We start from the raw sequence: 22,746 nt of genomic DNA on the forward strand, positions 1-22,746 counted from the left end.
TAGGCTGCCCTTTGATTCCTTGACATTCAGAGGTTTTGCAAAGATATATGCCAAATTCAGAAGGAATATAATATTTGCTACCTTTTCATCGAAGTCTATTAGAATAAGTTAAGATCACTGATTATTATGCTGGGTAATATCCCTGTGAAGAAGGACCACTGCAGGAGACAGTACCTTAAGTAGATTTGTCCCATGGCAAATGCAGTTCCATTATGGCAGGACTTGGGACATGTTCAAGGTTGCCCCTAATGCAGTGTCTAACCATTTGTTCTCCAGAGCAGCTCAGCTGTGCTTGATTTCTGCCTGCAGTGCTTGGAGCTTCTCTGCGCCTGGTAGACCCTGGGCAGCAAATCCACCAGCATGGGTCGGTCCCCATATAGGCTGTTCCTGGCCCTCTGACCTTCCCTTTCTTTCCTCTAGCATGCCTAAATAAATAAAGACAAGCCCTAGGGGAAAGAGAAGCAAGGCACAGACTGCTGAGCAGGAGGACTCTGCTTCAAAGGTAGTGAGGGAAAGCAGGATAGCCTTTGTGGCCTCAAAAGACACCATGGTTCCTTCTCACACTTCTCTTTCCTGCTCCCTCCATTGTCTGCACTGATTCTCCGAGGACCTGAATGCTCTAAATGAAATCAAGGCAATATTCTGGCAGATAGAAAGATTAAAATAGAAGAAGTCTGATGGTTTTATTGTTGGTGGTGTTATTTTTGGCTATTTGCTATTTGGCTCATTTTGCTGACACTGACTATAGCACAGCCCCCATGCAATGCTGCTGTGAAGAGTTGGGGTTGATCTACATCAAATAAATTTGCCAGCAGGCAAATATTCATGCAATTGTACCTTGAAGTTGTCTAAGCAATTAACAAAATAAGATAAATTAGAGCAGTAGGCCTTTTCCTGAAAAAGTTCATCTTCTTTTTTCCTTTTCAAATCCTAGAAAGGAAGCATGCTGAAGAAAAGCTTCTAGGTACTTTCTTTTCCCAGTTACATTATTAAGTCTAATAAAAAAGTAAAAAAGATGAAATAACTACAAAGCCATCTCAGGAATCCTAATATTCAGAAAATCTTAAAGCTCATTTCAGACCTATGTACTCATATTACTCTGTGGGCTTTGCAAGAAACTACTGTAACTGAATTCTGCAAGAAATCTTATTAAAATAAATGTGATTTTGCAATACAAAAATCCCTAATCAAGTCACTTTTACACATTCCTTCTCAATCTCCTATGGGTTTCATTCACACACTTTCCTCTGTACTCATGAGTACCAAGACACCTGTGCCCAAGCAGTTTTGGACCATTTGTATGCAACAGGGAGGACAAAGGACATCAGCAGCTATGGCCTCAACATGTATCTTGGGTTTTTGAATTTTCTTTTGTATCTCCTAGGAGTGGATGCTGTGTTGGATTGCTTGCCTTGTGATTTTGACTCACCCTTTGTAAATGTTTGTCAAAATTCCTGAATTTCACAACTTTCATTTTCCTTGCTTGATAAGCTGTAGTCCTGTTCTTTATCCACTTGTCAGCTTTAACTTTAGTTCAGTTTGTTCACATGAAACAGCAGATAATGAGCTCCATGGTGATTAACACATTCTTCTCCTTTTAAATTTTGCTCTGCTCTTTCCTCTGGTGCTTTTGCACACATGTTACTTACTCCAGTCCTACCACTCTTTATTACTACTACTATTATTATTATTATTATTATTATTATTATTATTATTATTATTATTATTATTACTACAAATTTCTACAGTGCTAATGGAACCACTCCTAATTTTGGACATTAGAATGGACAATTAATTAAAGGCCCCAGGATGACAAAATTTATGTGGTGAGAACTGGTCAGAAGCCCACAGTATTTTTGTTCAACAACTGCTAAAAAATGTATTGGACATGATGAAATGAAAAGATGAACCTCATGCCTCACATAGCACATATTTTTTTAATGTGCATACAACTATTCAGATAATTTGATCTTGGTTCCTGCTGTGAATGCTGTTTAGACTCTTGAAAATACATCCACACTTCCTGTATGGGATTTTCTAGTTCAGGCACACTGCAGTCCTGCTCAGTTCACTGCTGAAGCACTTCTGCACTCTGTGATTGAGCCCTTTTCTCTGTGACGTACAAGCAGGAGTCTCTAACAGCTCTTCCTAATCTCTGGCAAAAATGCTTTCTCCTAACAGCAGGCTCATAAGAGAACAACAAAATGTCATTGTCAAAATGATTATAGTGGGATGACAGAATGCATCTCCATAGTAACAAGGAGGGCTAATGCCACCTCTTGCAGCATCACAGGCAGCCACACAAAAGTTTCTTTGCCTTTCTGGAAGAAAAATTCATGAAGGATCTCAGTGGCTGCTCAGCCCTGGGAGGTGGAGAGCCAGCAAATGCCTCTTATGGCTCCTTAATGCCTGCCTGGAGTGGGTAGTCAGATATTGTCACAGCTATGAGCAGCACCTGACGCTCCTTAAAACTGCTTTAAAGGAAGTAGCAGGATACAATAGTTCCCTCCATGAGCCCTCTTCTTTTCATCCTCAACAGAGCAAATAGTCACATACCCTGCAAAGTACAATTTGTATTTGCAGTCAGTTAATTTTAAATAATTCTGTGTTTCACTTTGGAAGTGAAATGTATTGAATAGTCAGATGAGGATGTGGACAGGGAGCTTTTCTTATCTCCCTAACTACATGTTTTATAGTTATCAACATTTTGACAGCTGCAGATGTGCTATGTTCAGTAGCATTGAATACTGATAACTATTAGTTCCTTAAATTCATGCAACCGGAAGAGGTGAAAGTTTCAATCCTTAGTTTAGCTGAGGTTAGAATTTTGCTCTTTTGGTGCTGTTTAAATCTGTTGTTCATCTCCAAGTTAGACTTTCAGCTAGTATAAACCAGAGTTGCTGTAATGATTTCAGTACATCTGTGCCATTTTCTCCCCTCAGTACCTTGTCCTACTGCCTGTCTTGTTAGCTTTGTCTCAAAGCTCCTACATCTACAAATGCTCCTTGCAGTTCCCATGACAAGGCTGAGAAATACATGCATGAATTTAGGAGGAAACATAAGCCCAGCATGCACAATTCTCCCCGCTGAACAGCACTACCAGCCTCCAGGTGGATACTTTGATCCTAACACATACAAACAATTTCCATAAATGTCACTGCCAGGTACCTGACTCATCTCCCCCAGGAACAAAGCAGGCTTTCCAAAGTAAAACCAGGGTGATGCTGAAGACTGGCACAAATTTTCTGCTAAGTATTTTTCTTTGTGCCCTTCTGTCATTATTCATGAAAGAAAGTTGCTGCCTTGAGACTTGATTCTCCCTCACTTTGGTAGATACCTGCTGGGGCTAATTCATGTGAAGCCATGGCATTATGTACCTTGGAAAGATGCTCAGGTCTCCTTAGGCTCCCAGCTTTTCTGGAGAGTGTGTGAGGTAAAATGATTAATGGGAGTCTGTGAGCTCTTAATATAACTCACATTCACAGTTTATGGCTTCTCCCCTGCAATACATTACTTCCTCCACTTCCACACAGTTTTTCAGGCAGAGAAGCCACGCGAAGAAGATTTGCTCTTCTTTCAACATGAACTTTGCAGAAGTAAAAGCTAATAGTCTGCTTTGCATTTGCAGAAATGTTTTCTGAGACCTATCAGGCACAGATATTAAAATAATACAAGATATCTGAAAAATAAAATGTACAAGCAACACCATGTAGACATGAAATTTGGTGGCTAGACTACTAACAAATGTCTGATATTTTTAATCTGTATTTAAAACAATGATGTTATAAGGAGATAGTAAAATATCTATATAGAGATTTTTTTTCAAATGTGGTCTAAATTGATAACAGGCAGGTTTATTTGCTAGGCAATGATTTTCACCTTAATAATTGTCTGATTTTACTTTATGGCATTTTATGACTGATAGTTTTGTGTCTGCTATTATGGCACTACTTCTGGAACTTAAAGCAGAGCAGATGATTGGATTTCACTTTTATCTGATGTTCAGTCCTTCACACCACTGAGTGCAGCTCATCATTTTCACCAAAAAAAGCAGCAATCCTAAAGATGAACCCTTTTATGTTGCTTCTACCTCAATTTCCTGACAGCAAAATTATATATGCTTAACTTGATTCTCTGCTTCTGTTTCTGCCAATTCCCACTTATTGAAGCCACTGTCCAATTTCTACCTGATTTGACAGGAAGTTTGACATGTACAAGTATAAAGCTTTTCAGATCTTCATGGACGCGGATGTCTGGAGAGGTGAGAGTCACCACTTAGTAATGTCTCAGGGTACAAGATAAAGAATTCACATGGGACCCCTCCTGCCTGGAACCAACCCACCCAACAGTGCATGGTACCTCCAGCAGCATCACTGCAGTCATTGCCTTTATAATCACCTCTCCATAAGTCCAGGAACAGCCAAACTTGAAGAAGTGTATGGAGTAAACAACGTAGGGACCTGAGGAAATATAGGTGGCTCTGGGAGGGCTGAAGCATGGAGACAAAGGAAAAACAGAAAGGACATGAAAGTGACAGAGGAGTAGGAATAGAGATGCATTGTATAGGCTGGCTGGAAGTTGGAAGGATGAGAATGATGAGAACTGTTGTTCTGGGTTTGATAAAGGATTTGGGGGAGACAGGATATTCTTGGGGAAATGTGCTTATAATAAGAAGCTGGAAACCTTATTGCATCCTTACTCATGTTGCTAATCTGATTCTTCCCTCAAGTCTGCCTTTCCAGGAGGCCAAGTTTGAGAATATGTGGAACAGATACTGAAATCTTGCTTTCACAAAAAGCCATTTTATCTGAAGCACTGTATTTCCTTTTTAAAGCTGTGATTCAACTGCACACTCAGGCTAGCTCCCATGGCTGGTCCAAGAATGGCAACTTTCACATAATCTTGGTATTGTAGTGCTGTGTTGGATTTTGTACTTGTGAGTCAATCAACCAGTAATTTATCATCTGCTATTGTTAACATGTATTAGTATATAAAGAAGAAAGAATGGAAACATTTTCAAGAGAAGGGAGAGAGCATATTGTGAAAGTAAAATAGAAAATTGCAGCCAGGCTAACCCTTGTTTGTGAGATTCTCCAAGGAAGCCTTTTATGCAAGCATGAAGTGTTCCCAGAGTAACACATCAGAAGCCCTTTAGGTGTTCTGAGTGATGGAGTTACAGTGACATTTAAAAAGCAGATTCATTGCAGATCTTCTTTATACTGTTGACGTAGGAACTAAAAAGCTCCCCAGAAAAGGTCCTGAACCAGAAAGGCTCAGAAAATTGCTGGAAAAAATTTTAGAAATAGATAGAGTATGAAAAAACATCATGAGTAAATGTAGAAGGCAGAAGCAATAATTTAGATTTACTATAATCTGCCACACCAATTATTAATGCCTATACTCCCATTTTAGTAATCTAACCACAATTCCTGAATAAATTTGCTTCTTCTAAGCAGACACTTTATGTGGATCCACATAATTCTGTCATCTAATTATAACTGTAGCTTCTCCAGGATCTTTTATTTGGGAACCTGTTCATAGGCAGTAGTGGGAACCAAGATACAGTTTGTAGAAACACTGAAAGAGGAGAAGTAAAGAAAAGGCACAGAAAGATTTCTTGCCTCAGTGGTACAAAAAAAATGAAGTGACAGAACCTAGACCTTTAAATTATTCCCATCTGAAGTTGCTTCAAATAAATAAAATTTGAAGGACATGCTCTCAAGAAATACAGCCTTTACTTCTCAGTGATCTCTGTGTGATGTTTATTGGCCAGTGCCCTTGGGGAGTTTAGGAGCAAGGCTGGAATGATACCAGCTCATTCCCGCCAGCCTGGGAAAAAACTGCCCAAGACCTGCCTTCCTAGAACTGTCTCCCCCAATTCTGGAAGAAGGATTTTAATATCTCTGAGCTTAACCCAATTTTCCTGACAGGCTGACAAAAGAGAGAGGGCTTTGAGCCCTATGTTGCTGCACTTAGGACCAGACTAAATTCAGTCCCATTTTTGGGTTTAGTTCAGGCTTTGGCTATTTTCTGTATGTTTTTCCAGTCCCCCATGATCTCTCTTCACCATTCCTAGGAGTTCCCTGCACCTCAGAGGCCCCAGATCTGCCCCTGTCTGACCTTAGGGGGCCTATGAGCCTAATATCAAGTACCATTTTTATATTATGTACTCCCTGAGACTGACTGTTCCTGCAGCTTTTTTATTTGTTTTGATTTTTGATTGTGTTTTGGTTTTGTTTGGGGGTTTGGGATATTTATTGGGTTTTTTGTTTTGTTCTGGTTTTTATTGTTTAGTTTCTTAGGTTGGTTGGTTGATTGGTTTTAATTTTTGTTTGTTTGGTTTTTTTTTTTTTGTTTGGTTTGAGGAGTTTTTTCTTTTGTTTGGTTTGAGGGGTTTTTTCTTTTGTTTTGGGGTCTTTAGTTTGGGTGGGTTTTTTTGTTAAGACTTTTGTCTTTATTCTCAATGAAAAAGAGAAGAGCTGGATACACAAGCAGGGACTGAAGCACAGAAGAGTGGGGGGGAAAAATTAATTGCAGATTGTTCTTGAGCACTTTGTAAATTCTATTTTGCATGTTAAGTGGTACTTTGGTGAAATAAAAGCTTTGTGCTGCTCCTCAGCACCAGGAAAGTTCACCTGTTTCTTTGTGATCTGCACAAACATCCTAAAGTGTCTTTGGAGTGGTCAGAAACATCTTCTGGATGAAAGGAAAAATAGTTGTTTCATGGTATTAGGAAAATAATCTCTCCATTTGTACAGACTCTCTTTTGTGCATAAGTCAAAATGACCCTGTGCTGTGACAAACCTGGAACAGACAATTAAAGATGTCTGATGATACTGCTGGACTTAATTCCCCTCCAGATTTTGCAAATGTACAAAGTTGGCCCCTCTTCTACTCAGTTTGAGGAATGTGGACTGCTGAGCTACCTCTCCCTTCTTTCTCACCTTGTCTGACTTTCCATCAAGAAAGAACTTTCCTTATTATGCTAGAGATATTATGTGTAACAACCTCCAAACATTCACCTCATTTATGTCCTGCAGCAAGTGCTTAGCAAGCTGTACTTAATCCCTTTCAATAGCATGTAATATTAAGCCTATGTTTTTTCAGAATTTCAGCATGCAGGTTTTCCCTTTTTATTTCTTCCTAATTTACCTCTGATCATGACCAAAAAAGGCTCCAAAACAGCTGACCCATTTGGCTTCTGAATTTGCTATGAACCATGAGACCTCTTAGACCATGCAAAGAGAGGGTTTGTCACCAATCTACCTTGCAAGTTTTTCAGTGCTCTGAAAATAATTTTTGAGGCATGGCTTCCTCACTCAGACAGACAGAAGAAAATATGGATGTTCTTCTGAACTCGAATTCACATTAAATGTGATAGATACACTTTGTTCTGGCACTGTGCCATTTTAACATGTGGGACACAAGTACTCTGCTGCTTAGGCAGACCACTGTGAAGAGGCTGATTCCTAGCCAGGGACATAGGAAAGCTGGTCTCAAAGGCTGTGTGCCTATACTTAGTGATGGATAGGAAATGAGATTCTCAAATCCATCCACCTCTGATTTGGGTTACTTTCCATATTCCTAGTCACCTTGGGCATGTTTGAAGTATGTTCATTATACTGAAATGTCCCACTTGCACTGACAAGTATTACTTTGCAATAGAATCACAAGGGTTAAGGGTGCCTGGGCATGCTCCTTAACAAATCTTCTCAGCCCATCTGAATTTCTGCAAGCTGATCAACTGGTCTGAAGGTCATGTACATCAGTCTGTGACACATCTTGTAGAGAGACAGCAGCAGTAACTGTCAAATATTGAGATTATAGAAGTTTGTGGAGCATTAGGGGAGTTTTTGTTTCCCAAAGAGAGAAGGAATCTCCTAATCTCTTGCTTCTATTGCAGGCTGGTGCTGGTACTCACTGCTGAAATGAGTTAGAGACTCTCAGCAAATGCCTCATGTGAGTAAGTGAAATAAAACTTCCTCCTGGCCCCATAGCCTGCCCAAAGACACATCTGCAAAAAGTGACCTATAGAGCTGCAGGAAGAAAGGGACCAGATATTTCTAACAGGAACGTCTGTTGAGTTACTAAACACCTCTGGTTAGGATAAAACTGTGAGCCCTTGGTTGTTTTTCTCTTGAAGATTCATGAGAAGACCTTCCATATATTATAAATGTGATACTTTTTACTAAAAGATATTATGAATATTAAATGTATTTGCACAGTAAAAGAAATAATGGCAAGCCACCAGTACACATCATCTATAAATCCTGATTGCTCACATATCTGAAGTGCTTCCTTTTTCTTATCCTGCCTTTGGTCCTAACATGTCTTTGTGCATTATTTCAGGTGACAGAGAATTACTATAATTCCAAAAATAATTTATTATCTCCCAAGAGCAAAGGTCATTTTAATTTGGAACAAATAAATGTCAAATTGTGGATGATGTCCAGGATAATAATTCATGGGCAGCCAGCCAGAGGAGATAGCTGTAATTACATTCAAGTACAGGAAGACACAGAGAGCCAAAAGATGGAAATCTGAATGTTCTTAGGCAAGTTATCAGAGTTCATTTAGCTGCAGGATGTGCTACTGTCTGATCTCCTAATCCTGCCTGTGCCCTGAGCTGATCTCATAAAAGAAGGAAACCTACAGGGAGAGGGGTCCTACGGAAGTCCCTGTTATCTGAGAGTCCAGCAAGCAGCAGGCTGACTTTCTGGAAGGCACATGCTGGTACTGGTGAATCATGCCCAGTGGAGTTGAAGCAGGTTCCAGCAGAAGAGAAGCTTCTCATGTCTGTGGTAGCAAAATTGTTAAGGAGAGAAGCACGAAATGCTCAAGAGGATCAGAGCTCTTCCCAGGACAAAACTTGCAGGATGGTATGGGACACATAAACACACCCTTTATGTCCCCTGCTCTGCTTGGTTTTTAATCTGCAGCTTTAATCAGTTCACTAATCTCATTAAGACACCCAGCTGCAATTTTGATAGACAGGTATTCAAGAGTTAGTGGAGAGCAAGGCTTCCATGCTGCTCTGAATATGCCAAATAATTCTCTTGGATTCATTGACTGCTTGTGGATTCACTGACTGTGTGCTCCATGCATGAGTCTAAACCCAGGGATTTTCAGTGCCACTTGGGATAGCCCCAGGTATCTGAGACACCTTGCTGGGCCTGTCTTCCTGGGACAGATACAGTAGAAGACCTTCATACCTTTGAATTTACTTTTGCAAAGCGTGACTAATGTCAGGAAAAAGGCTCTCAGTACCCAGGGCATAAAAAGCTTTTAAAACTATTAATATTTTTTCTGGTGTACTATTCACCTTTCCCCTACTTCTGCACAAGTATCTAATATTTGTCAGTGCCACAGACAGTGTCCAGAATGAAACAGATGATTTGGCCAATTCAAAAAGGCAAATATCATGTCATAGAGTCCTGTACTGCAGCCCTGTTACTACAGCTGCAATAGATGAATAAATGCTATTTATTAGAGCTATAGAAGGTGAGAAAATGCAGGCTAAGATAGGGCGGCTTGCTCAGACATTTGGAGACTTTTGGATCTGGGAAAAACGAGCAGTTGTTTACTACATTACCTCACTATACAGAGAAATGCTGTTTGTGAGGCTTATCTGAACATCCAAGATTTCTCACTATTTAAGGATGTTCTAAAACTAGATTTTCATTCAGCCCCATTTATAGGCACAATTTGAGTAACCTATTAATTTTAGGGAGTAATTAACAGAAAAAAAAACAGTAAAAGACCCCCCCAGTCATCTGCAAATATGTAATAACGGGAGATAATTCTTTAGGCACACAAGAAGCTTTTCAGTACACCTGACGACAAGCTCACTTCCAAATTGTGGAGGAAAATTAAGAATTTATGGCTTAAGTGAAGCAAAATCCAACTTTCTGAGAACTTGGTAAACACATTTTTTTCCCTTTTATTAAAAGTCTGTATATTACATGTTTAAACTATTCCCAGGACAACAGAGCTCTGCAGATGAATAAGTAGAAAACTGCAAATTGCAAAGCAGATGTTCTGCTGACCTCTTCCCACTGGAATCTGCTTGCTGAGCTGCTTGGCTTATTTTCTCTTTCAGCTATCAATAAATCAGAACATCAAGTAGGTGGCAACAGAGGAAGTTTTAACTAAGTAGGCAGAAATTTAACTGCAGAATTCCAAACAAAGTTGGAATAGTTAAATGGAACCACAGGTATTGTAGAAGGATTGCAACTTAATCCCTAGCAAGTTTTTATAATGTTCATCACAATTTCTTTGGCATTCAGCACTTGATAATATGACCCTAGAATAAAAGGACTTGGGATAAGCAGAGAACAAGTATCTTAATTGTGAAGTTTATTAGCCTGAGGAATAATGCTCTACATAAATAGTAAAAATTTTATTATTTAGTGATAAAGAAATTGTCTAGACAGAAGCCAGGAAAAATGCAGACAATAATTGTGAGTTCCTTACCCTGGCACACCAAAAGAAAGGGAAAATTTTCACATATGTGAACATGATAATCTAGTAAATTATTTTAATCCCTAAATCCTATGATTCTCTTGTCATGTAAAATAGTTGTCAGCTAAGCATGTGGATAAAAGTTGTGTTGGAGATGTGGCCATCTGATGCAATGAATATTCCCTGTGTAGCCCTAGAAAGTATCATAATCTGTCCTGCTTGTCTTCACTGATACTAAATAAACCTCGTAGCATTGTAAATGTGGAGGGCTTTTACTGCTTTGAGATTCATGCTAATTTGTGTCACGCTTTTGACTCAGACCACATTAGCAAGAAGCCTTTTAAAGGTGCCTGGAGGTAACCAATCTGCTTCTGCATTGTATGCTGGGTCACACAGCCCCAGGAGTGTTAGAAGCACAAAACCACCACAGCGAGATTCAGGGCTGCATAACAAAGAGATTTATAGTCTGAAGCAAAGTTGGCCAAGGCTTCTAACCATGAAGGCAGTGCCAAGGATGCATCACCTTGCACACAAGCAATCCTTAGGGGGTATATTTAGCAGGTATCATATTTGCATACTCGTCAGATGTTGCCCTTCTGCTTTGCTCACTGAGCTTCAGCTGACTCAGCACATCTGCTCTTCCTCCCACTGAGCATTTAATCCAACAGGGTGTCAAAGCTTGTGCTGCTGAGGAAGACTCAGTGGGAATATTTTCAAGGTGCTGAGACTTAATGAAACGTTTTTGAGAGTACCATCAGTTGGTTGTTAATTCAGGAAGTTTTTGTTATGAGTAAACAAATTAAAAATTGAAGTTTGCTCTTTGAGTGTTAGACATCCCAGACTGAGACTGTGTGCTGGAGGATTCTAAAGGCTATCGGACCACCATATTCAAAAGGGTTTTCTTTCTCTGAAAAAGAATGTCTTTATTTGTTTCAAGAGGGCAAACCATGCCTATGACTCATCTGTGTCTCCTTCTCCTTCCATCCAAGGAATTCAGGCATCTCATTAAGTAAAGAGGAAGAATTCTCATGCTGAGCAGAAAGGGATTTCAGAACTAGGAAATTTACTCTAAAAGTTGTTTTCTTGTCAATCTTTTATCTTCTTCAACAATTACAGGGTATGGAAATAGCTCAGAACAGCACAGCAGCCATCACTTCATGCAAACGTTCCCTTTCAGTAGATTGAACTGTGTAAAGAGACAAGTATGTGAAATGTTGGTAAAAATTCAGAACTTGACCTAGAATTAATTCTTGTATTATTGGCCATGAGATAATATAAAGAGCTCTGAAATTCTCTTGCAATGAATTGCTAGATAACTGTCACAACACAGTTAACATCTTTCTTTTGTTCTTGCCAATTTTTCAAATCTGAATGTTTATATTACTGACTTCAGGCTTGCAAAGCCTGTTTCCTGAGGCATAGGAAAATGAACAAACTGTTAATAAAAAGGCAATAAATCCTCCTTGCAGGATGAACATTGTCTTTCTGTATATCCCTGAGATGCAAGTATCTTCTTTCTCCCCTTTTTTATTGAGCTTAGTATTTAACCAGCAGCCTGCTACAGACCTCTCTGTGGTGTGACATGAATTGGGGGGCACTGAGAAGTGGTCAAACCTCTGTCCTGTCCTCACTGCTTGTGCCCCTCTTTCCCCACGAGGAGCATCCAGGTGAATCCTCCATCCTTCCTCTCTATCACTTCTCTGGTGTTTTTCTAAGGGGATGTGTTAACCCCACTGCTAACAGCACAAAAAGGAACCTCATCATGGTTTATGGAGGAAATCATGCAAGGATTAAGGATAGGGTTGGACTCAGTACTAAAAGATGTACTCCTGAGACGTACGGTGGTGAAGGCTGGAAGACACCACCTGATCCAACTTGATCTGTTTCCTGAGCTAGGAGCTTTGATACTGTTACCTCCATACTAAGCTGGATCCCTTGGGCCTCAGAAGGGCATCAAAAAAACGGCTGCAGAAAATGAAGCGACCGAGAATTTATTATCTCCTTTGTACGCTGTGGCATATTACCTTCCCTGCTAGAAATTTGTGCCTAATTTCTGCTTTGAATTTGGCTTCACTTCCAGCCTCTAGCTCTTGATGTGCCTTTCTCTGCTACATTAAAGAGCCATTCAGTAACTGGTATTTACTCCCCATGAAGATTCTTACATGCTATAATCAAGCTGTCTTCTGATCTGTCTGATAAGATAAACAGATTGAGCTCTCACTGTTCTCTCTTTTATTTCCCCTTCCAGACATCAAAACATATCTGTGGCTTATTTCTATATCCTTTGTAGTATTTCAACATCCCTTTTAAAATGTTGACTTCAGGACTGTATACATTATTCCACATCAGTCCCAATAATGTCACACAGAAAGGAAAGTCAATTTCCTCCTCCCACTCACTATTCTGTTGTTTATAATGACAAGAATTGAATTAGCACTTTTTGCCTCTGTATCACACAGGAGTTCCTGCTACTCCATTTCCTCTTAGAAGCCAATGCTATTTTCAGTCAGTGCTTTTCCAGAGTACAGAACACCTTTCTGCAAGAATGGTTTGCATTGCCTGCTTTGAAATGAATGATTTGGTTTGTCTAGGGTTTACCCAACCATACTGGAGGTGAACCTCTTCCTGATTTTTGCAGTCCTGTTATTCTTGCCAGTACTTAGTACTGCATCACTAGGGATTTTGTATTAGATTCCTAAAAAGGTGAGACAATTACACACCATGAAATTTGTCACCAGATTCTACTGAAGTTCCTAGAAATAACCCTGTCTGATAAAAACTCCCAATGACAATTTTTTTGAGATCTTTGAGAAAACATACATTATTTATTTTGTTGATACCCTAGAGAGCTCCTTTGTTCTTCACCATATTGTGTGATACTAATCTGAACAATTTGTGGAAGTCTGAATAGTACCACACCTGTTTAGTTGCCACTGCCAGCAGAACTTGTAATCTCATAAAAAAATGAGAACAGGGTTGTCTGAAAACAGCTGGATCCTTAAGGTATATTGACTGTCATTAATTGCTTACATTCACTGTGTACTTATTCTTAGGTCAGCTGGTGTGTTACTCTGCCTGCAGCAGATGTACTTAAATGTCTGTGCAATTTAAAGGTTGTCCCACTGCACATTTAAATATTGCCACAGGAGTAGCACTTTCAGCGTTTTGCACACTTCAACTGATATTGCAAGGTTTAGTGAGAAATTACTCTGCTTACAAATGTAAAATGTATTTATCATCTCTTGATTGCAAGTAGTGCAGGACTGATAGTTACAGCAATATATGTAATCTACATCCATTGATGTACTGATTTCAGATGGGAAAGAGTCAATTTTTTTCCTAATACCAGTGTTTTGGATTTAGCATGTTGATAACACCCTGATGCTTTAGTTGCCACTGAGTATTGCTTACACTAAGCCAAGGACTTTTTTCATGTCTCATGTCCTGCCAGTCAGCAGGAGCACAGGGAGCTGTGGGGAAACATGGCCAGGACAGCTGACCTGGACTGGCCAAAGGGATATTCCATGCCATAGCACATCCTGCCCAGTGTACAAACTGGGGGCAGTTGTTCCATAGGGGCTGATCACTGCTGCAGGATGGGCTTGGCATTGGTCAGGGGGTGGTAAGAAATTATATTGTGCATCCCCTGTTTCTCTTGGGTTTTATCCTTTCTCTGTTTCCTTTCCATTATGGTGATGGTGTTGTTATTAATAGCATTAATATATTTCACCCTACTTCAATTAACAAACTGTTCTTACCTCAATGCACTGGTTTTACCTTTTTCTGATTCTCCTCCTCATCCCATTGGGCAGGGAGGGAGAGTGAGTGAACAGCTGTGTGACACTTAATTGCTGGCTGGGGTTAAATCACAACAATTAAATGAGGCAGTGTGACATCCTGCAGCAACATACACTTCATAATTCTCACCTCACTCTGCACTTTCTGAACAGAGTCTGTAAAACCTTTTTTAGTATCTTTGCATTTTCAGCACCATTATTAAAATTCCCATCTAGTACGTAATCTATACCAGTGCCAGGGCTTCTTTTGTTCCAAAAATATCAGTTCCTTGATACTGTCCTCTAACTCAGAGAGATACAGACTTTCCCCAATGCCCACCACTTTCTATTGGTTGCATATTCTTATAAGGTATTTCCTGGTTTAGCAGTGACATGCATGAAGCAAATTTCAGAACCTCACAGAACCTCCTAACTAATTTGGACCTGCTTTTTGAAGAAGGTGATGAATGACAGCACATCACCTTCAGATATATACTAAAATTATCGGAAAAGCACAAAAATCTAATACCTCTGTATGTTTTGGGCGAAGAACCACAGCAAATCATAGATATCTAATGTAGTTTAGCATCCTGTGACTGAGACTTTAGCTGACCTGCAGCACATTGCCACACAGAGCTTTTAGCATACAACAGGAGAACTGACCTAGGTGTAGACACCTGAATTAAAGAGTTTTGGGCATGCACAACTAAATTAATGTGTCCTGATTTTGAGCTGAGTCTCAACCTTCTGGCTCCTTCATGACAACCTGGAATTGAGCCTTTTTATTTTCTTCTTTAGCTCCTTATATTTATTTTAGAATGTTGTCATCTCATACTGAGTTAATTGCCAAGATGGGCTAATCCTCTGAGGCAAAAGTGATCTCTGTAGTCCCTTAAAACTTTTCAGTCTCGTAGTGATGGTGTGGTTTTTTCTTTTTAGTTAAACTGCTCATTCTCAACATGTTTTGAAGCATTTTAGTTCCTTACTTTTACTCTCAAGAGTAAAGTAGTGTTAATTTTACCCTTTTTCATATCTACTCAGCCATGCAGTAGCACTGCAGATGGTGAGGCAAAGTCCTATTCTTTAAAAATTCAGTTCTGCTTTTGTACCACAGCATCAGATGTATCTCAGAAAAAGATATTTGTCATTAAAAGAGAAGTTTGGCCTTCATTCCATAAGGCTACCGAATTATTACAGCTTTCTTCAACACAGTCTGACAATTCTTCAATTTTCAAATCATAATTTTCAAATTATCTCACATAACAACATGACTGAAGAAGGGTTAAATCTATGTCCATTTGATCTTCTTGATGCTGGAAACATCTTTTAGTTTCTCATACCAAGCCTCAATATTATGTGTGAGATTCTACTAATAACCCATTAGACAGTGTGCTCTTTTTCACCCATTAGACCTCCTTCTTCTGTGCTGTTTGTTCCCATTAGCAAGACAAGAACAAAGAGTTGAGCTTTGTACTTGAAATGGCATGAAGCGTCATATTTTCTGCAGATTTTGATCCCTGTGCCTCAACACTGCCTTTATCCTCTTAATTCCCAAGCAAGTTATGTCTTCTGTATGATGGGATATCTTGACCTCTGCTGAGCTACAAGAGTAGAGATACCCATTTGAACCTTTTGTGTTTGGGTCCCCCCAGCCCACAGGACTGAGCTCCTGGAAAGTTGGGATGTGTGGCTGAAATTAAAGTGGGACAAAGAATAAGTTGGAAATATGATAACATGGGTTGTAAGCAAGACCCGCTTTTGCATTGTTGAGGGTTGAAGGTTTTGTGATCAACTAAAATATATTGCAATATTGGGTTGCCATGCAATACAGCTGTGTGTAAAAGGCAAGCTGTCACTACCTAGATGAAAAGTAGACTCTGTTGTCTTACTGCATTTTCATAAAACAGGGTGTAACACTAATTTTTCATTTACAAGCAGAGTGATTGTTTCCAGTACATTGAATATACCGCGTGCACAGGGAAAAACGTCAGCACAAGACCCTGTGAGATGACACTTGTTTTGAGCTCTTTCACCTGAACTCTCTACCTCTGGAAAATACACTTTACCACTATAACTTCTATTTTGGTCTTAAGGAAAAACTGGGTTTATTTATTATTCGCTAATCCTGCATTCCTCAGAATCAAAGGGACTAGTGATTGGCAGAGTTTAATCCACAATTTTGTGTTTATATTTCAGTTATGCTGTTCTGAAATGATAATTTAATTCTATGCCATGTCCATCAAGTAATTCTGTAGTAAACTGCAGGTAAACCTGTGTTGAGGGCTATTTCCAATGAATCTCACTAACCCAAATATTTATCCAGCAAGTTCCTCTTGACTCCAATGTAGAAAAGTCTCTGTTTCTCTGTTCCTAGGAGACAAAGTACAAGTCAGAAAATGCATTTGAGGCAAACAAAATTATTTGACCATAATCATTAAACGATTGGTAAATAGACATATTTGACCATTCGTTCTTCATTTCTGTTTTACTAGCTCCAAAGTCATAAAAGTTGCCAATGTAGTCATCTAACCTTCCTTGTTACATTGACAAAAATTCTGAGGCTTCAGCTGGGTCCACACTTGATACCAAACTTGTACAGTTTATAAGAGGTTTGTCCAAAAGGGCAAATTTACTTCATAATCAGAAGCATTCTAACATCCCCTTACCTTTATGATTATAAAATATGTTCTACATTCCCCATAGAAATGGATGCTAATTCGGAGAACTTTTAACCTCACAATTACACAGAATTGAAGTTTACAGGCTTGCCCACGTGAGAAGACACTGATTAACATAAACTCTCTGTCAAGCATCTTTAATCTTTTTTTCCTTATTTGCAGGACTCTGCTAAATCAGACCTTAGAATTTTCACTTTACTTTCCAGGGAAAAAAGCAGATCTAGCCTCTGCATTTCTCGCTGAGATTGAGAATAATACTGATTTTTTCTCACTTGAGTCATAGCATTCTTTGAAGATTAAAAAATTAATGAAATTTTGATTGCTAGTATTTATACATGTCTAGAAGTGAGATCCATCACAAGTATTTATCACAGATTTAAGGTTAATAGTGAATGATTCAGAGGTAACAGTCATGACTTCTTACACTATAGCCTAGAAGGAGAAAGGGACATATCCTTGTGTTCTGCCCATTCTTCATCTTTCCTTCTTTTCTTCTGTGCTGGAAAAACTGTTTGCTGTTATTTCTCTTTAAATCACCCCCTGCTCGTTTTTTGTTATTTGCACTTACTTGTCTCTCTCTATCCTTCATGCAGACCTGGGGCTGTAACGCTTCTCAGGCAACATGAAATTGTGAAAAATGGATTCATGCTGTTTCACACCTTTCAGCACAGTTTTTAAACAAGAGAAAATCTAAACAAAAGCTCTTTTTCAAGTGAAAAAAAGCTGAGTAAACCAATACATTTCTTTCTTATCTTTTTATTGTTTGTGCAGGTTCTTTCTCCTCTCTTAACTCCCTCTCTTGAATTTCTCCTTTCTATCTATAATAACTTATATTTAAAACTTAGGAAGACAAATTGCCCAAACTGTTGAGCTTGTTCATGGGAAAGACTTTGCCAAAATAAACTATTTTTCAACCTTTTCAGAATATAAATTATCCAAGCTGTATTTCAAGGCCTGGACAAAATCCAGCAGGTTGTTTATAAAAAAGTAGTCAGACAGATCCTCTCCTCTAAGTAAACTCCAGTAAAAGAGAAAAAGAGAAGTAAAAGAGACATTTGAAAAAAGGTACCTCCAGCACCATCTCTATCACCCTGCTTGAGATGATTTTCTTATGCCATCCCCTTCCCAGAGACTTATGGACAGAAGACTTTCTCTTTCCAAACCCTTGAAGGTGGAAATACTGAAAAACCCACTGTTACTCCATGATGATGTATTAGGCTAATCATGGTACAGTGATAAACTGTGGCAGACACAAGCTCTTTGTCATAGTCCGTTGCTATGTTGCAATATTTTCAATTTATTCTTAGGCTTCCGTGTGCTACTGACGCATTTTATTATAAACTCTTCATTTTTTTAAGATTTACACTACAGTTCTGGCCTGTACCATGGTGACTGGTACGTGGTTCCAGGCTCTATCCTAAGAGATTTCCTGGTCTATGAAAGAATTCATACTCCAAGTCAAATATTTCAGTTGCAAATTCTGCCTCAGCATCCTTCAGGCACCACATTGACACATCTGTGTTCTCACCACAGAAGTCCTCTGATTTCTTTGTACTGTAACCTTTTGAACAGAGTAGAGAAATGTGACAAGCCACAGCTTCTTATAAGGAAATAGCTGATCCTGTTGGATGGAATGAAATCTGTGCACCCTGCTGTTCTTTTTGAGGGACCTTTAAAGCAAAATTAAAACCTCTTATAAATTGCACGGGTTTGGCATCAAGAAAAAAAATCTAGAAATTTGGCTTTCCTGCTGCTTCCTTGGAGTGTTGAATGATTAGCTTTTCCTGTGGTGGTGAAAATAATGTGTAGAAAGTGGCTAAACTTTCTCAGGGGAATCCCTGAGCTGTTGAAAGAATCAAAGGAACCCTACAGAAGAAAGAAAGCCATGAGCTCTGCAAGCTCTTTCCAAAGGTAAAAGGAAAGCACCCCAGTGGTCACCAGAGAAAAGATATTGCTGTGAAGATGCTCACAGTAGCTTTGACCAGCCTCACTGCAGTTAGTTAACAAATCACACTGAAACTTTCTGTTGTGGCTGACAAAGGCAGTAAAGGCTGAGGAATGAGTAACCAGGATCTGCCCTAGAAAAGAGCATTAGATGGGGTCCCTGTCCCATCTCCCAGCACCTGAGAAGAAGAAGCACTTTGAGCACCCTCAGCAGGCAGAGTCCCTCCACTCACAAGCATTTGAACCTTTCTGCAAACATGTGAAAGATGGCACAGACAAAACTAAGGAAAGTGCTATGTAAACTGCAATTGTGTCCTGATCCTTTGAGAGGGCTTAGCAAAAGTCCATCTCATTCCTTTCACCTCCAGCTTACTGATGTCTATGAGGCAATGGTCCATGGGTTGTTTTGTGTTTTCCCTTCACTCATAGTTTTGATCAATTGTAGCAGCTACCCACATCCCTCTAAAGAGCTGACCAGGACTCTTAGAATCCTCCTCCCTGCTCCAGCATGAAAACACCATCTTTAAAACACTTCTGTGATTCACAGCTTTTAATTTAAAGTTTATCTAGCTCTTCTCCTGTGATCTGCATCCTCCTCAATATCTCTCGGATCACAAAAAAGGTCTGAAATCAGGAATCTTTGCCACAGAATAAAAAACTTTCTCTCTGTCCTTCTGGGCCTCTCTCAGAAATACATATGTCTGAAATACAACAATTACTAGAGAGATTCTGGGTACAGAGCCTAAGCTAAAAAACCTCTTTACAGGAGTTCTCCTCCCTTTCAGTCATGTGGGGAAGTGCCACAGTGCTTGTAAAGCAAATATTCAATTTGCATTGCCATCCACAGTGCCAGTAATTAACTCACTGGCTAATTTGTTTCTAGCTGCATCTAATGGATTCAAGATGAAACATGTTCTTGTTTTATAATGAGCTAGTCTTAGGTATACTTCCTTCTTGCACAGAATCTGAATAATTTTACACAAATGTCCATATTTTTAAATTACTTAAAGGGCAAAAATGAAATGTTGCATGCAGAGATATTCCCACCTATCATAAGATCTGACGTGTTTCTACTGCAGCTCAGTTTTCAAGTTATACCTATTATTGAGTGCTATGGATCCTCTTTTCCTATTCCAGTAGAAAATTCTGAAACACAGAAAGCACTGAAAGGCAATTCAGTTGCCATGAACAACCCAGAATTCATCTCCTCTTGATAAACAGCAAAAGTGGGCAGCAATATGAATTTTAGAGGTCAGTAATACTCGCAGTCAGGAAGGGGCAAGACCTCCTGGACCTACAGGAAGAGGCTCTTGATCCCACTTTTCACAGGATGACATTTACTGGAGCATTTATTTCCTCCTCTTTCCTATACACCCTTAAGATAATTTTACAAACAGCCACATAATTTGAGCTGTATCAGCAACCTCCCTTCTGCCCAAGGTCAGAGGGAATCCAAGGGGTGCAGAGTGAGTTCGACCAGAATTATTCCCAACAGTGTATGGATCTGGTGGTTCAGAAAACACAAAGAACAATTACGTTGTGCCACAGTCTCGCACCCCATTGCAAAAGCCGGCCAGGAGATGTTTTGTCTTTAAATGCCACTTGTGCCTTACAAATTCATTAACAGAGGAATTTGCTTGCACTTCAGTTGTTCTCTTCTTTACGTAAGTGACCTTAGAGGGTTGCATAACCCGCACAACACTGTGATTCACTGCAATGCTCTACCATATTTAGTCTTATTAGCAGCTATTTGAGAAACGCTGCTGCTCACTCTGGAGAGACATCATTTATAGCGCTATATAAAGGTCTCTATATTTTTCCCTCATGAAAAGGATTGCTGCAGCATTCTTATCTGTAATGCAATCCAGAATAGGAAAGACTCATTGATTTTTGAGGAGGCGTTTTCAATATGGTGACCTGTTCCATACTTTCATTTGAAGTGTAATTATAGAACAAAAGACTAGGATGGGAAGTGCATGTTGTAGAGGAAAAAAATCAAATGCACATTTTTTCTTGACATTTACTGAGAAAGGAGCCTTGCCTGTTTTCTAAATGTTAATGAACAGCTCACACAAGAAGAACCAGGGAGTTTCTTCCCAGAGTTAAATACCTACCACACTTACACCAATTGCAGTGACAGTGTTCTGAAAAATAGGGTGAAGGCTGAATTTTTGCTCCTGATGTTAGCTTTTTGCAGGAGAGGAACAACCAGAAGACAGATCTGCACTGCATGAGCATTTTAACATCAAAGTCAAGGAATAAATCCCTTGTCACTTCATCCTCCCGCACTATGGCAGGCATTTTCTGGATTTTGACAGAGCTAGTCCTAGTCTTGTTGGTGCAAGTGGAAGAGGAAAAGAAAACTTGGTGCTAGTGTTAGTCTGTTTGCCAGAAAACCCAAATATTTGCAGCTTTAATCTGTGAATTTTATAATTTCGTCTGTCTCCCAAAACTTGAGACAATTAATCAGATTTGACAATCTGCCAATTTTATCAGGAAATTATTTTTATTGGAAATAATAAACCTTTTATTCTGGTTAATCTTGATTTTTTTGTTTATGGGGAATGTCCATTTCCTGCCCCATCAGAGCAAACCTCAACCAGGCCTTACAGACTTTATCAGAAGCAATATAATTTTCAAGCTGTGAAACATTAGGAAAATCCTAAGAAGTGAAGAGCAAATTCCATATATGGCATCTTCTACCAAAAGTAATATTCAAGGGCATTTCCAGTAAGAAGCAGCATCTTTCGGTATTTGGATCTTTATAACATTTTCCTTTTTCCATAGAGAAAATGGAAAATGAGGTGCCGACATTGCATATTGCTATCCAATATATTGCCAATATTGGATTCTTTTACAATAAGTATTTTTTTTCTTTATGATCAAGTTATGCCTTTTCTTCTGCTATATATGATGTACATAAAACCTAAAAAGCCACCAGAATTGCTTGGTAGCTTTATGAAACTTTTAAAATGCAATATTTATACTTCACAATTATTAACTTTTTTGTACTATTTCCAGCATCACTGTTGTTTGTCTGAGACTTGTGGAAGAAAGAGAAAGAAGCTAAAAGAAAGGGGATTTTTTTTTAATATGGGGTAAGGGATAAGAGAGGTGGATCAATTCCTAACCATTTAAACCTTGGATTCATGTGCAGTAAAGACTTCAACCATACTGTCATTACCATGAGGACCAATGATGCCACTGTGTGATATGATAGAGAGATGTCAAATACTGCTGGAGGACACACATGCATATATATATCTTGCCTTTTTTAGCCCCTCCATCTTCAGGGGGAATGTGCTTCTCAAAACCAGATATTCTCAAATCAGCAGGGCAGCAGGGTTGTCACTGTCCTGATCGCAGCTCTGCAGCCACCTCCACTGCAGCTATCACTCAGGAGATGTTGCCACGTGTTTCCACCCATCAGACAGCTACAGATCTCATCTTCAGAGTGTCAGGAGCTTCCTGCAGTCAGAAGATTACAGTGTGATAGCAGGTCTAGATGAGTCAGCCCGGGGGCTAGAGAGATGACAGATAGGATGGAGCAGTGCTCAATCACGACCTCTCAGAGCAGAGTCCTGTGAAGCAACTTGCATTTGTTCTAACAGCTGCCACCTCTGAACATGCTGAACCCAACAACCCCCTCCATCAGAGTTTCCTTGTGCTGTCTGTTTGAAGTGGAGACAGGAACACCAGGGAACCAAGCAAACAGGACTGGACATCAGGAAATACGCTATTACTCAAAAGGTATCGCAGAGCTGGAACAGATCCCTGAGGCAGTTGTACAAACCCCACCCTTGAATGTTATTGGGATTCATCTGGATGAAGCCAGAAGTGCTAATTCTGATTTGGTGTCCATCCTTTTTTGAGTGGAAGGCAGGGCT

At 39.4% G+C, this 22,746-nt stretch overlaps 1 long non-coding RNA gene across 2 annotated transcripts in view; it reads right to left on the minus strand.

Moving 5' to 3' along the window:
- The window catches only part of LOC134414567 (uncharacterized), a 94,942-nt gene that overhangs the window by 31,104 nt on the left and 41,092 nt on the right, over nt 1-22,746 (minus strand). The window contains exon 3 of one of the 2 annotated variants that reach the window (XR_010026796.1): nt 21,758-22,327. The exons of the other annotated variant lie outside the window; for it this stretch is intronic. This is a non-coding gene — a long non-coding RNA (uncharacterized LOC134414567). Of the gene's footprint in view, nt 1-21,757; nt 22,328-22,746 lie in introns of those variants that run through there. 2 annotated transcript variants of the gene reach the window in all.

This window comes from Melospiza melodia, chromosome 2 (assembly GCF_035770615.1).
Source record: "Melospiza melodia melodia isolate bMelMel2 chromosome 2, bMelMel2.pri, whole genome shotgun sequence".
NCBI lineage: Eukaryota > Metazoa > Chordata > Aves > Passeriformes > Passerellidae > Melospiza > Melospiza melodia.